A 17220-nucleotide genomic window follows, 5' to 3' on the forward strand; every position below is an offset into this window, starting at 1 on the left:
GGCCTCAGAAGTCACTTCTAGCTTCATTTCTTCGATAACTTAAATCGTTTTTCCAGAATCGTCCACTGAAATATCGCAATTTTCAAAAAATCGAATTTCACACCGAATTTTCGGAAAATATTGCTCCGTTACCATAAACGTGCTATATTTGTGGAATCAGCACGTCGGGATATATACTTATATCTCTGAATTTTTTCAGAATTTTTAGACAACTTTTTCAAAAATTTTACACTGTGGTAGTACTTGCCAAATAACCTACCCTCTAAGAAAATAAAAGGCGGGTGGGCCAGGCTAGTATTTGCCAAAATAAAACTTATTTTGGCAAATGAACTACTCTTCTAAGATAAGGTACTAGCCCCGCCCACCCACCCTTTATTTTCTTAGAAGAGTAGGTCATCTGCCAAAATCAGTCTTATCTTAGCAAGTACTAGCCCCCCGCCCACCCACCCTTTATTTTCTTAGAAGAGTGGGTCATCTGCCAAAATCAGTCTTATCTTGACAAGTACTAGCCCCGCCCACCCACCCTTATTTTCTTAGAAAAGTAGATCATCTGCCAAAAGCAATCTTATCTTGGCAAGTATGAGACTGATTTTTGCAAATGGCATATCCTCTAAGAAAATAAGGGTGGGTGGGCGGGGCTAGTCCTTGTCAAGGTTAGACTGATTTTGGCAGATGACCCACTCTTCTAAAAAAAAAGGGTGGGTGGGCGGGGCTAGTACTTGTCAAGATGAGACTGATTTTGGCAAACAACATTCTCTGAGAAAATAAGGGAAAGTGGGCGGGGGGCTACTACTTGCTAAAAATAAAAAAACTTAAAAATCAAAAAATGACAAATTGAAAAATTGGATAAATGAGAAATCGGAAAATTGTACCATTGAATTTGAAATTTCAGTTTTCATTTTTTTTTTAGTTGTTAGATTTTCCAACTTTTGAATATTTCATTTGATAATTTGACAATTTTGCAGTTCTTAATTCCAATCGTTTGATTTTTCAAGTTCTCAAGTTAAAATTTTTCCTCTTCACGATTTGTCATTTTTCGATTTTTTTACTAAAAGGACAAATTTATTCGAACAGAAATTTTCAAAAATCCAAAAATTCAAAATTAGAAACAAAATTTTCAGATGTTTTAAAGCTAGGGTAAACATGACAATCGCTGATCAAAATTACTTTTTACTCCCTTCCAAAAACTCGGCGACAAAAAATAAAAAATCGAAAATTTCAAAAATTAAACATCTATTTTCTCGATATTTTTAAAAATCAAATAATTAAGAAATCGGAAAACTGCCTGGGAAATTGAATAATTCGAAAGTTGAAAAATCGAAAACCTGGAAAATTTAGTAGTACTTACTCTCTACGATAAAACTGATTTTGGCCAATGACCTACTCTTCTAAGAAAATAAAGAATAGGTCATCTGCCAAAATAAGTCTTATCTTAGCAAGTACTAGCCCCCTGCCCACCCACCCTTTATTTTCTCAGAAAAGTGGGTCATCTGCCAAAATCAGTCTTATCTTGACAAGTACTAGTTGATCACTTAGCCCCAAAAAATAAAAAAAAAATCCTCAAATAAAAAATTTCTCAACAAAAATTAATAAAAGTCTCTCTTTTGATGCCTTTGCTTCAGTACTTTCTCTACTTTGGTGTTTCTTCACATTTGACTATCCTTATTTCATTTTTACTTTCTACTTCATTTAAAAATATTTTTCTTTCTATGTTGATCACTTTATTTTTTCAACTTTGTTGTGCTTGTTCGTATTTTTCGTTGCACCAGTTTTCTTTTCAATTCTTTCCCCATTTTTAACTCATGGTTGTATAAATTATTTTCAACAGTTTTTTTGTCTTGGTGTGTACGGTTGTTGTCATAGATAATAAAAAGGCAAAATGTAAGCCCACCCACCCGCCCTGTCTCAATTGTAAGGATTTATTTTATTCGCCATGAACCAAGAGGACGGGGCTTAACTGCAGAATACTTATTTCTTTACAAGAAATTAAAAACATGTTTTTGAGTATCGTGTTGTTCAAAAAATACTATGTATATAAAGAAAAAAACAAAAAAAATATAAACCCCTTCCACCTACCCCATCTCAAATGCAATGATTTTTTTATTCTTAGAAACAAACATGTTTGAAATGGTAAATTCTAGTGTTAGGTATACATAGTATTTTTTGAATACACGATACTCAAAAACATGTCTTATATGGTTATTTCTTCTAGACTAATAATAAGGAATTTGCAATTAAATTCCGCCCCTTTGGCTCTCGACCATTCAAAAAATTCATCACAATTGCGAAAGGGTGGGTGGGCGGGGCTTATACATAGTTTGCCTTTTTTTTTAATATACGTAGTCGTCTTTTCAGACCAAGAAACTTAAAACATTATTAAAATTCTTGATGACCAATATGGATCTTGCAATAAAGCCCCGCCCTTCGATCTGACAACGAATAAAAAATTCATCACAATTAAGAATTGAGATCGGCGCGGGTATCGGCGAGGCCTAATCTTTGGCTTTACTTTTTTTCTTAATATACATAGTATTTTTTGAACAACACGATACTCAAAAACATGTTTTTAATTTTTCGTAGAGAAATAAGGAATTTGCAGTTAAGCTCCGCCCTCTTGGCTCACGACGAATAAAAAAAATCATCACAATTGAGATAGGGCGGGTGGGCGGGGCTACATTTTGCCTTTTTTTTCTTAATATGTGTAGACTTATTTCGACAACAAGAAACTTAAAAACAACTCATTTAAATACGGCAAAAGTTGAACATCAAAGTTACTATCAACGGCAACTTGGCAACGGAATTTATAAATAAAAATAAAAATTCTTTCGTGAAGAAGGATAGATATTTCTTCACAAAAAGAATTTTCTTTTAAATCCTTTTTATTATTTTTTTACTATTATTTTTACTTGGTTGGAAGGGTTTTGTCAGTCTTCTTCTGTTTACATTTTCATAACATTTTGTTTTATTTTCTTTTTTTTTTACAAAAGTTCGGTTATTGAATTATTCTTATTGTTCAAGATTTTGTTTCTTTTGCTTCTTCGATTTCTTTGTTCCAAGTTTACCACATCTTTCCTGCTTGGATTTTCATGCACTAAATCCATTTTTATTTTTTAACCAGATTTGTGTGTATTTTTCTTGCTTAACCAGTGTCTCCTTATTTTACTTTTCATCGTAACTTATAAAACTTTTTACTTAATTTCATGCTTCTTTCTTTGTTAATTTTTTTTTTCTATTTCGTGTGTTCATTATTGTGTCATAAACTGTTGTTTCAACTCCTGCATTTATCTTTCTAGCGCATCCTTCTTTCTTTTTCATAATTTTTTTCCTTTTTTACATTTTTTTCTAGCGTCTACAGATTATTTTTCGTTTCTGTTTTTCTTTTCTTTAAAACCGTTCGTCATTTATCTGGTACCCCTGGCTTTTTAGTTTTCGTCTATCTATCGTCTCTGTCTATTTTTATTAAACAGATAATCTTCGAAACTACTGTACTGATTGTCGTCAAATTTTATATTTCTGTTAGGAATATTCTGTATATGATAAAGTGCTGATCAAAATTCCTTACCAACAATGAGATGACGTCATCCCCAAAATGTACAATATCTAATGTTATTTAATAGAATACGATACTTCTGTACTTGTTGGTTATGAATTCGTGTTGAGTTTTTACCTTAGACGGATAGATTTTTGGAAAAACAAGATCAAAAACACACAGGATCATTCTTTGTTTGTACTTTAACACATATCTTTATTTTAATTTATAAAGATTACTATAAAAAATAAATTTTCGAGAAATCTGTAGATTTTCTTTCTTTTTTAATCCTTCTATAAATAGATTAAACAATATGAAAAATTATCCACTGTTATCAGATTCATTCTAATTTTTTTTTTAATCTTTTAAAATATTATAAAATGAAGAAAACTATGGATAAAGACAATGCTTAAAAAATTAATTTGAATAATCAAAGTTTGGGTGCAACGGTTTTTAAAATAATTGCTCAATCAAGAGTCTGTATAGGTTTATGTAAAAAAGAAACAAAATCATCTAATAAAATTTTATAATTTTATCAAGAAATTAAAAACCGATTGATTTGAAATTTCGCCCACGCTTTAATGCCAATTTCTGCGTTTGGTGCACGGATTTTTAACACTTTTTCCGTTATTAACAGACTTATTGTTCTAAAATTTTAAATATGACTTGTCTACTGCTTTCTCTAGATAACAAAAGGGCATTTTTTTGTAGTTTGTGGTCATCTTTATCTATTTTCGGTGAAATTTTTCATTACGTATCTTTAAAAAAATCAATAAGTCAATTATTTAAGAAAATTTCGGAACATGCTTTTCACCACTGTTTTACGAACTCTACAAATCGTACCAAAAACATTGTTGACTTTTTTCGGAAATGAGAGTGAAAGGTAGCTTCCTCTACACAAACTACTTTTACTGTGTCTCATGATTTTACTACCATTTATAGAGTTTCGTAAGCTCAAAACAGTGGTGAAAACCGCATTGCGAAATTTCCATGAACAATTGAGAAATTGATTTTTAAAAGTACCTGGTGAATAATTTCACAAAAATTTTAAAATCTGCCCTTGTATTATATGTAAAAATTTAGAACAAGAGATCTGTTAAAAATGAAGATATTGCATTCGGAAATTTGACTAACATCTCCATAGGAGTCAAAGGTAGCGCTCCTCTTGAACAAACTAAATCGTTAATCAGAATTCATCCCTTCCAAAAACTTGATGACGTCATTTTAAAATTAATGTAACCTGCTTCTTTTTTGTGGTTTAACAATTATTCAGATTTTTAAAAATAAGTGCACGAATTATCGTAAAAAAATTGTAAAAATAAATTTTACAATCTTATTAGAATCTAAGAAATGTTTTATTTTTAATTTTAACAAGAATAAAATTGAAATAATGAAAATGGGTGTTACAGGTAATAGCGACTTTAAAACATTAGGAACCTTGTTGCAATTCTTTAAAGAAAATTTTCATTTCACAACGATTATACATATTTGCTGACATTTTTGACATCATCCTTTTTCATCTTGTCAAGTTTGACTTGAATATCTCTCGGAATTGTAGGACCAACCAAGATGTAATAACAAGCTTTTTTGAATGTCGAAAAATATGTGCACCACTTAGTGCTAATTCCAACATTTTTTACAGAATTTCTCTAGAGACTTTCGGTTCGACAACTGAACCCCAAGGACGTTGCGTGTATGTCCTTGTCTTGTTTATTCGAGTGGTGAAGGGTGTTCACTTCGAAATTGGTCTCTAGGGCTTCTAATATCGCTTACTAATCTTTTTTATTCGAATTACACGAAGTCTAGGTTGGCAAATCCAGCAACGTGGCCACATAGTCCTAATCACTAACGACAAAAAAATTGGCAAAAGAATAGATACACGTTAATTTTTCATAAAAATTCTGAGACAGTTGCTGTCAAAATTGAAACTCAGTTTGGCAAATCAAAAGTACTGAACAGATTTTTGCTGTCCATTTTGTTTTAAAGTTTAAATCTGTATATTCGTTTGTCAAAAGCCGTCAACATCACCTCACACCTGCACGGTTTAGCATTACATCAAATAAACTGAAATTCCGGATCCTCCGGACTCAGCACTGCCGGAAAAACCAGGCTAGAATAACACTCGACAAAAGTCACGATCGTTTAACATCGACTTTTATTTATAAATCGAGCAGAAGAAGTGTTCTTGCTCTTTCGAACCGAGGAGACAAAACAAATAATCGTTCCGAAGGGATGAAATATCACCGTCTCTTAAACTAAAGAGGCAGAAAAGAGTGGAATGCAGTTAACTGCAACGCTACACCCGCCTTCTTTCCAATATAATGTCCGAAGTGTAATGGAGAAACTCGCAAGAGATCTTTTGATCAATTTGAAACGGGCCAATTCTTCCTCCTCAGTAATATCACTTAAATTATTCTCGGCAGAAGCACCCGTGCCAGAACGTAATATAAACACGATACACCTCCGTTTTATTAAAGATGTATTCCAGTGAAATTTCATCTGGATTGAGGTTCTCCTTATACCTGGGAGGAGCATTTCTATGTATGCAATATTCCTGATGCACCGGAGCCAGCGGAACGAGAACATGTATTTGAATTTCGTTCTCCAGACGCCGCTTTGTCCGACATTTAATATGGCCGAAGGCCGCCATCTTGCTCCGGACGATCAACGCCAGAGCGATATCTGCCGATTTTTGGTCATAAATCTAGAACATATTAGTAACTCTGGCAACCAAAGTTTACACATTCTGGTCCTATTACCTCAGCAGTTCGTTAAAACCCAGCAATTCCTCCTCAAATCCGCTGCCCACTCCGGACGCCCGGACCAATTCCGGGCCCGTTTTCGTATTGTTATTGTTCCCGGTCCGTTTAAAATCCCGACCTGTTTCTGTTTTAAACGCCGCAGCCTCCGGCAGATGGTATCGGCATCCGGTGCGTCGGGGACTTTTCATTTCCGGCACCGGAACGTCGCCACTTTGTCCCTCCGTAGCGGAGCGGCCGCTCATTGTTAGTTCGGCTCGAATTCACACGAAATTCCCGCCATAAAGCGAGGTATTTATCGCGTATTGTTACGGCCTACGGAAAAATGACCGTTCTACGTAAATGGCGACATTTTTTATTGTAATCTCGCCACTCGGGCAATTTAGGGCCATTCTTCGATCCGGACGCTCGAGGGTCACTCTATTTTCGCCGGCGCCGGTGACGAAAACCCTACACTGCATCAACGTCAACGGGTTTTATCGAGGATTTTGGACATAATTCTCGCAAAAATTATTTCCCGTGGCACCTTTACAAAAAAACTGGTGAGTTATTCACGCGGCGCTTCGCGAACGCCTGCATTATTAATGGACGATTTGCTCCTGAACAAGTTTGCTGCGCAACTTCTAGGAATGACGTAGTAAGTGTTTTTTTTACCCTATGGGCTTAAAATGATTCTTGACACTACAATTTTTTTCCCTAGTTAACAAAAACCAAATAAATACATTTTATAAACTAAATAACTAATTTTTCTTTCCTTTACCCCATCCCCCCTTGCCCCAGCCTTACTCTTGTCCTCTCCACTTCTTTCATCCATTCCACCCCTCTTCCGTCTTCTTCAATATCTCTGTCACACTCTCCTCTCTTTCTTTGCCCTCCTCACAGTCATGCAGCATGTGCTCTATCGTCTCTCGCCGTTTTACACACATCCTACACATTCTCTCACCTTCGCTTACCCAAAACTTATTATTTCTCTCTTCATTTCCACACCTAAATCTCGCAATTATTTTTTTTTCTTTCGCGCTTTCTCTGTCTAGGTACTTTGGTATTGTTTCTGTTATTATCTTTCTATAGTCTGCATTGTACCTAGAATTACTTACATTCGCTCTTCTCTCTTGTTTATCTATGTCTCTGTCACGCATACACAACTCTTCTCTCATACTCACCCCCATTTCTCTCTTTCTCTCTATTTCCTTCCATCCATGTCTTTCATAATATCCTTGTCTACCCTTGTGATGTTCTTTCCCTGCTTCCTTTTTTTTTCCTTCCAGCATTCATACAATATCCTGCATTCCTCTCTTTCTTTCAACCTTCCATCATACTTTACAGCTCTTTTCCCAGTGTATACTCTTAGTTTCTCTCGTTTACATTCTTCTCTTACTATATAGCCTGGCGTCTATTTCCGTAGCCCTAACATCCACCTCAAATATTTTTCTTGTACTGCTTCAATCTCTGCATATTCCTTCCATCCTCATATCTCCACTCCATACATTAATACACTCCTAACTAAACTATCAAACATTTTCATCCTTCTTACGTCATGTCCAAATATTCTCTCACCTATACTCCACACCATTCCCATTATCTGCATTGCTTTGACCCTTCTTTCTCTTATGTGTTCTTTTACCGTGTTAGTTGTTGTAAACTTAAATCCTAAATATTTAAACTCCTTTACTGTGTCTATGATTCGATCTTCCCAACGCCACACTTTTTCCTCCCCTTTTCTCCCTTTTTTTCTAAACACCATCATTTTTGTTTTTTCTATATTTACCTCCAGTTTCTTTCTTTTAAAGTATCTTTGAAGATTTTTTTTTCATCTCATTCATTCCACAGTCATCCTCCGCCAATATTACCAAATAATCTGCAAATTCCAAACACCATACCTTTTCTCTTCCCACCACAATTCCTCCCGCTTGTACTCCTCTAAACATTTCCTCGATATCGCTTATGTAACAAGCAAACAGACTGGGACTTAATGGGCATCCCTGTCTCAATCTTTTCGTCGTCCAAAACATTTCACTTTCCATTTCTCCCACTCTCACACTAGTCACTGTCTCTCTATAGATCTCTCTTGCTGCAACAATTAACTTTTCACTCAGTCCTCTTCTCTCCATGCATTCCCACAAACACTCTCTGTCCACCGTATCAAACGCGGCTTTTAGGTCTACAAACAGTGCATATACCCGACCTCCTTCCTTTAGCAACTCTTTTTCTATTAGATGATGCAGGATATATACATTGTCCATAGCCCCTCTACCTCTTCTAAATCCCGCTTGACTTTCCGGTAATATACTCTTTTCATTCATCTCTGTCACCAACCTTTTATTTAGCACCATTGCGTACAGTTTATATGCCGTACTTAGAAGAGTTATTCCCCGATAATTCTCTACTTTTTCTTTACTACCCTTTTTATGAATTGTGCATATTTGTCCTACTCTCCATTCCCTGGGAAAACCTTTACCCGTCCACACATCATTCATTAACTCGCTCAATCTTTCAATCATCCCATCCATCCCAAATATCCACACTTCGTTTACCAACCCATCCCTCCCCGGTGCTTTTCCCCTTTTCAGTCTTCCTACTCGTTTTCCTACTTCCTCTACTCGAATCTCCGCTTCCCTTTCTCTACCACCAATCCAGTTTTACTATCTTGCACTACAATTCTCTCTTCCTTTCCATTCAACAGTTTCATAAAATGCTTCTTCCACTGTATTATAGGTATGTCTTCACTAATCGTGATTTTGTTCTTCCGTTCTTTATTTATATACTGCCATGTCTCTTGCTCAGTTCTTATGGCTTTAATTTTTTCTTCTTCTTCTTGCTGTATCTCTTCTTTCTTTTCTTTGCATCGTTTTCTATAATTATTTTTTGCTTGCCAGTACTCTTCTTTTATACCTTTCCCCTTTTTCCACCTTCGTAAACATTTCCTTGTTTCTGTTTTTAAATCTCTGCATCTGCTATCCCACCATCTGTTTCTCTTTTCTGAATTTGTCGTTACAATTTCTTTTCTTATGGCTGGTTTTTCAATTTCTCTTTTTAATTCTTCCATTCTCTTTTCAGTTCCTTTTTCTTTAAATTCCACTTCCAACATTTTTTTTTATAATGCTCAATTCCTTTTTCATTCCATACTCATATCTTCTTCTCTTTTCCTACTTCATTCCTTAAGCATCCGCTCCCTCTACTTATGCCCCTCACTTTTACTTCTAGTGGCATGTGATCGGAGTCCACTCTTTCTCCTATCTTGAATGTTTCTACCTCTTCTTCTGCTAATCCGTTTACTATTACGTAGTCTATTACCGATTCCCCTCTTTTACCTATCCAGGTAAATTCCCCCTCCTCGTCCCCTTCCTTCACCCCATTCAAGACTTCCCAACCTCTTTCTTCAATTAATTCCCATAGCAATTTTCTGTCTTTATTTTCTACTTTTCCCCGTCTTTTTCCCTGCTTTTGTTCCCTATTCTGGCATTAAAGTCCCCTCCTAACAATAGAAATTCTTCTTCGGACTCTTCGATTTTTTCTTGTATTTCTTGTTTCGTGTTTCTCATTCCTCTACTATATATTGTGCAGATTATCCATCTTTTTTTATTTACATTCAATTTTCTTTCAACTAGGCCTTCCATTTCTATTGCCCCCTCTCCTATTTCTTTTATATCTTTCTTCACTCCTGTTATGATTCCACCTTTTGCTCTACCCTTGCGTTTTTCTTTTTTTGCCTCTTGCAATTTCCACTGAAATTCCTTTGGCAACACGTCTGTCAGTTTGTTCCAGTCTCTCTCTAGTATCCATGTTTCTGTTAGTCCCACAAAATCAAAATTTTTCACGTAGTTCCAAAATAAGTTATCTTTCTTTTTCAAACCCGCAATATTCCAAAAGGGTAATTTTAAACCACTTTTATCTTCCCCATTCTTCTTTCCCATTCCCCTATTATGTACAAAATATACATTTTTAAACCTAAAGTCTTTATTTGTCCCATCATTACTACCCCTCCCCTTTGTGTTTCTTTCTTCGGTTAGTGCTGACTTGATTCGAGAAATTTTTCTTCCAATTTTCCTTTATTTTCATTCCATATATACATTTTGTCCCCTACTTCCAGCATCTTATATCCCAGCCTTGTTGTGTATCCTTTTTTTCTTTCCTCTTTAGCTATCTCCCTAATTCCTTTTTGAATTTTTTGCTCTTGTACTGTCCAATCATTATCAATATATATTCTCTTTCCTTCTAGGAATGTGGTCATACTTTTTTTGGTGATAACACCGAAGGAATATTGCCAGCTGAAGAACAAATTTTGGAACGCGTCGAAGAAGTTGGAGTTCCACACTTATTAGAGTTCGAGATCCGCTTCTACATGTTGAAAATAACCGTGACAATGAATAAACAGTTTTTAAAGGCAACAATCTATCTACATAAAACCGCCGCCATCACTGCCGTTGGATAAATGTAAATTGTTGTGTGTTTAATCCCAACATGTGAAAGCAGTATAGGTTGTGTTTATTGTTGGTGTCGAATCAGGGGATTGCCCGGACTAATCCGGATGATGCCGGGGTGTTATTGAAACGAGCACTTGATGGGACAGCGTCGGGCGAATTGATGGGTTTTGTTCGGCCGCAAGTTTTCCGCCAGCCGACGACATTATGTTCACGTTAGCGTTAACACAGTTTGTTTAAAGAGGTCAGCCGATCAAGCAGAGGCACTTGTCCGCTTTAACTCAGACGCTTGATTGGTCGACAATACAGCACTCCTCCATTGTTAACCCTTTTCGAAGGGGATTAATCAATCGTACACGGGATAATGGTCGCTGGATAGCGGAAGCGTCGCCATATTACCACGTTCGAGTTTTAATCCAATACAACGGAAAAGCATCAGACACTAATTGGTTAAAAAAGGAAAACCCTCCACTTGACAAGGGTGAGGTGAAATAATGAAAGGATGAGCGAAGTTGGCGCTGACAATCACGATGAATGTTGCAGATCGATCAGGGCGACCAAGACGTGGCCTCCTTGATTGGGTTTCGCTAACCGGAGTGACTGATCGACGCTGGCCCACCTTCCCCTACCTCGACGACGGGTTTTGTATTAACTATAAATTAAGCCCATTAGGCGACATCGTGGTGATGTGAAGTCGATGCTTGATGGAGAATTATTTATAAGCCGGAAATGATGATTAGTGGAAATTTTCGTGTGAAATGTGTTTTTTCTGTGTCGGCGCGAACATCCCATTTGGAGAGAATTAAAGCGAAAATTGCTTTGAAATCTTATTTCCTGTTGAATTTTCATTTAATAAATTGTAATGTAGGCTGAAAATGGCTCTTGGATAGAGCTGAGGCATGTCCCTTTTCTCGATTAAGGTCATTAAGAAAATTCGACTCAGTTGTTCGCTCTGGAGAGTTTTTAATTGCCTTTTTATTAGAGCGATTAATTTTTAGACAATTTGAGCTTGAAGAGCTTCTTGAAAAGCGAAACTTTTCGCAGAAATATTACCCGATTTTTACCCTACACCCATTTGCCGGTTATAAAATACCGGTTGTCCTTTCAAAACACAAACCCATCATAAAAAAATAAATCAGTTCGCTCCTTCAGATTGTTTGGTCTGTTAATGTACACGTTGGGTTTTAGAAACCCCGAAAAATCAAGGGGCGTTAATCTGGCCAACGAGCTGGCCATTAAAACGATCCACCTCGCTCTGAATTTTTAAAGAACTTTGTTTTTTCATTTAGTTGGATGTTACTAGTGTGAAAGCTTTGTCATACTATGTCACGTAAAATTTAACTTTTCCATCAGTAATTTTGTACGTTCAACTAAATGACACTGCGTTGTCAAAACATCAACTCTAACTACGTATCGTGAAATTATTTCTCTTTGCCGCAGAACCTCATCAAACCTCCCTCAAAAATAAAAATCCCTCAACCATTCCGAATTTGTGTATGTTCTGATTCATTTCTTCCTAGCGTCCTTGGAGACTCCGCCGGCGGCGTCCCCCCGGAGTTATACCGGAGTTGGATGCCTGCGACGTAAGGTAACAACTAACGTTAACCAATTCTTGTTGCACTCTGGTGGGATCAGACCTGATTTCTGGACCAATACAAGTAATTTATGTGTGTCGGATGGTGTTTGGGGAAAACAAGCACATCGCTATTGGTAATAACTCAAGGGGGGCCAGAAGAGATGCGATTAATATTAATTAACAGTTGGATGGAGGGATTAGGAGAACAATAGATCATGATTTGAGGGTTTTATCGAGGCCGGGAAAAAGGAACGATCCGTTTTCTTGTTCGCAAACAAATGGTAAAAAATTATGGGTGCTCATTGCGGTAAAATATTGATGAGTTATTTGCGACTAATCAGTGTATTATCTCATCGAAACCCGATAAATAAGTCCAATTTCTGGCACTAATGCTGTTTCAAACTGGTTAATGTTTTATCCTATCCTCGGCGCTGCATTTCATGAGATAAATCGGATTATATGCAACCGCTTTGGTAAGTACTCCAAGGCACAAATTATATGGTTGGCTGTGTATTAGTGGAACGTTCTGTCGTTTTGAATCTCTAGTAAAACTTAGGGTTTGAATCAAGACGGAATAAATGCCCCAGGACAATATTTTTTTGGACGAGGCGATAGCGGAGAAAATCAGTCGAGAACTCATTTCTTCGAAGGGTAAACACAAACATTTTTTGTAATAATAATATAACAGTATAAAATATTTTGATACTTGAATAGACATTTTTTGCTGCTTGAATAAATCAGGTCATTAAAAAAAAAATATTTGAATCTACATACATTGTTTAACATTTCTATGAGCAACATTCAAAACAGAGTCATCATTACTTACAATTAAAAAAACGGTGCTCAAAAATTGAATACTAGAATGAATTGTAATTGACTCTGTCGAGCGATTTGGTACTTTCGTGTTTTCTCGACGTTTCATCATACCTATAGTACGAAAAAATTGCTCTGCCGTCTCCGTCTGTGTGTCTGTCGTCTGTGTCGATTTTTATTAGACCGATAAATTTTTCGTGTCGTAGCTTCCCTTTATTATTGAAGATTTTGAAGAATTGTAGATCATTTTTTAAAATCACCTTTAAAAAAGAAGAAATATTTAGGAATAGTAGAAGAAGCCATAAAAAGTAGATTTTGTAGTAGTTTTTATATGGTAATTCCCTCTGTTTTTCTTCAAGAAATTTCTGTTAGATGTTTGTTTATTTTTAACATCTATGCTGTGCTAATTTTGCACTATATTTATCTTATTTGTATACTATTGATAATGATAAGCCATCTTTTTTAATTTTTCGTGCAGTCACTTTTTCTTATTGTAATCGAGTGCAGTTTTCTCGACGTTTCATGTCCCATAGGGTACGAAAAGATAGGTCTTCCGTTTCCGTCTGTCTGTCTGATAATTTCCGAAACTACCGGATCAATTGTTGGCAAATTTTAGGAATATCGTGTAGATGGTAAAACGTATCAATTTTTTTAACACTTTTTTAATATCGATTAAATTATACTCATATCAGAATGCGATTTTATACAAACTCAAACAAAATTACCATTACCTAAATTTAAAAGAAATGAAGAGCATAATTTTTTATACCTAATTTGATTAGTTTGGACTGCAAGCCAGGTTGGCCGAGTGGACTAAGGTTTTAGACTTAAATCCTGATATATATTTTTTCTGTGTTCCCTTCGTAATATAGAATCTGAAATTTTCTCTACTTGTCTTATTCTTCTTTGAAACCTATCTCTATCCCTAGCGTACTGTCGCCAAATTCGACCACATCTTACTTGATCATATGTAGAGGACTATCTTCGGAAAACGAGCGCAGGTTCAAATCCTGCACCTGGCACCGTATTTGACTTTTTTCCCTAAAGCGCCATCTGCTGCCAAAGTACGCATCTACAACTAGAATTCCAAAACCACTCAGACGCGACATCTACCGTCAAATAATAAAAACACAACCCAGATTGGAACGCCCCCTTTATTCCAATGATTACTCTTAATATTGTTGCGTCTTATCTTAGCAAGTATTATCCCCGCCCACCCACCCTTTGTTTTGTTAAGTTAGTGATTTACCAAAATCAGTTCTACCTTAGCAGGTACTAACTCCGCCCACCTGTACTCCTTGTAACTATTTTTATTTCTATTGAGTATAAGATGCACCTTTCATTCTTACCAGATAAAATGAATCATTGAAATAGAGGCGGGGCGGGTGGGTGGGGTTAGTTATATGTTCTTTTCCAGAGTGGAAATGGAAACTGATAGAACGTAGGCAGTTAAAAAACGAAAACAAAGTGCCAACCGTAATTTTTTGTTATACTATTTGCTATAAGATTTATTTCTTATTTCAGGAGAACAAAATGAGAGGACGGGTGGGTGGGCGGGGCTAAGTTTAACTTTTTCTTAGAGAGTGTTTTATACGCAAGCAATAGCCCCACCCACCCACCCCCTATTCATTCCAATTACCACTCTTAATATTGTTGAGTCATTTCTCAAAGTCAGTCTTATCTTAGCAAGTACCAGTGGAAAATGTTATTTTTGAAGAAGTTGTTTAAAATGTCTCAAAAAATTCTGGGACAGAGATCTAGACCTGCTGGTTCCAAAAATATAGCATGTTTATGGTTACGGAGCAATATTTTGGAAATAATCGTTATGAAATTATAAATTTCTGACAATTTCGATATTGCAATGGGCGATTCTGAAAACACGGCCCAAAATATACGAGATGTTTTTAGTTAAATTTCAAAAATGGCCGATAATTGGTCGAAATTGGCATAAGTGAATAATAATAATAATAATAATTAAAAATTGAAAACGACTGAAATCGCAAATCGAAAAATTAAAAGCAGTAGCCCCGTCCAGCCACCCCGTCTTTATTCCAGTGACTACTTTTAATATTGTTGCGTCTTATCTTAGCAAGTTGGACATAGAAAAATAGTAATTTTCAATATTTAAAAATTATTCGGAAATTTGTGTCATAATTATCAAAACTATTTTTTATATTTCGTTCCATTTGTATCAAATGTATCAAAACTTACATGTAAAGATACTGTGTCTTGGATATATCGTTGGTAAGGTCTCCATAAAAAAACGGAGACCCAATTATGACTCATTTAGACTTTTTGTGTACACCGTTGCTACGGAAACCGCACCTCCAGTCGCTGTATTTCGCTGGCATCGGGTCACATTTGAATTAATTCAACTACGGAAGTTCATTTTCATTCTGCGCCAGTGAAATTGTTGGATTTAAAAAAAATAATTAATTCAGTTCAATATTTAATAAAAATCGTCTTCTGTTTTTGTGTTTACGATAAAATTGTATTGGAAAATTTAGAAAGAGCCACCCCCGATTTATTAAAAAGTGTTCATGACAGAACGAAAGACTTTCATAGATATTTGAATAGACATAACACGTATGATAAATTTTTGTGGATATAAAAAGAGAATTAATAGAATTTAAACAAGTAGCCGCCACCTCCGCCCAAATGTGCTACGCAAAATGTTGAAGTGACGTCATTTAATCGTTTGTGGGGATGATTGAACAAATTTTAGTTAGCGTTTTACCATCCACACAATATTTCTAACACACGTATAAAATTTGACAAACAGTCCAGTAGTTTCGGAGATTATCTGCCTAATAAAAATCCGCACAAACAGACATACAGACGACAGACAGATGATTTTAAAAATTACAAATTAACAGTCACTATTGATTTTTAAAACAAAACAAACTCCAACATTTTAATTGTCTTTAAAAAAACGTCTTATTTTACGTACCTGAAGTTGTTTTTTTTTTTAATTAAAATATATAATGTTACGCAAGATAAGAGCTAAAAATAAATAAAAATTTGAAGTGATTCCAATAACATTTCTAAATGAATTAGTGATTGTTAAAATTTCACGAACAGTAGGTCATGAATAAAGATAGATCAGTTAGGAATATATTGTTCCTAATTATTTTTTAATTACTTACTAGAGTAGGTATTAAATTAGATACTACTACGGCACTATTTTTGAGGAAATGGCGAAAATTAAGATATTCGAATTACAAACATAATAATACAAGAATTACTAGGAATTAAGAATTCTACAATCAATAAATTAGAAAAATTTGTTTAATTTGGAATTGTGTAACATCTCTTGATCCGATTATAGGTGAGCAGATGTAAATTTTATAGTTCGTTGTCTAAAACAGTGCCAATTAATTAATTAATTAATTGTGATTAAGAATACACTAATGTTCATTTTTGACATAATCATATAATTTAAAATTATGTATAACCATTATCCAGGGATTTATAAAAGCAGCAGTTTTTTCTTAAATTACCATTACCTTATTGTTATGAAAATAATAAATGCAGAAATGTGGAAAAAGGAAAATTGTTTCATTAATTACTGAAAAAAAACTCTGATTTTGAGCAAAATTAAACCTATGATCTATTGTTAGGCTACCATTTTTTAAGTTTGTACCTCACAAAAGTGTAGTTTTTACTTTACTGCTCTAAAATGACCCGACCAGACTTTATTTGACCTAACCTGATCTGATCTGACCTGACCTGACTTGACATGCCCTATTCTGTCTTGATTTGAGCTAATCTAACCTGATCTGACTTAACCTCACCTGATCACAATGATATAGAAGTACAACAGAAAATTAACTTGTTGTTTTAGCTATTTATTCGATTTAAAAATGTAGCGATACACAATAATTCGTTTACATATCGAAAACCAATTCGAAAATTGTTCTTTTATTTCATTAACCCTATCAGTACATTCAGAGATTAATTTATCTCACAGAGTTCCCTGTAATCTAGTCTGGATATTTGACACTTTAATCAATACCCTGCTCCCTTTGTTTGTATTGAAATAGTCAAAACACCGCTCTAAATTAGTTAAAAAGCTTTCATTTTCAAGAACCTCTCACAATAATTACAACGTCGAACGCATAC

General features: G+C 35.2%; 1 protein-coding gene across 3 annotated transcripts in view; it reads right to left on the reverse strand.

The window, feature by feature from the left end:
- The window catches only part of LOC135128356 (heterogeneous nuclear ribonucleoprotein C), a 673355-nt gene that overhangs the window by 138691 nt on the left and 517444 nt on the right, over positions 1–17220 (reverse strand). The window lies entirely within an intron of this gene.

The sequence above is a fragment of the Zophobas morio genome, unplaced genomic scaffold (assembly GCF_036711695.1).
Source record: "Zophobas morio isolate AGI-343-1 ecotype UQ-CSIRO unplaced genomic scaffold, CSIRO_AGI_Zmor_V1 ptg000012l, whole genome shotgun sequence".
In the NCBI taxonomy this organism is placed as follows: Eukaryota; Metazoa; Arthropoda; class Insecta; order Coleoptera; family Tenebrionidae; genus Zophobas; species Zophobas morio.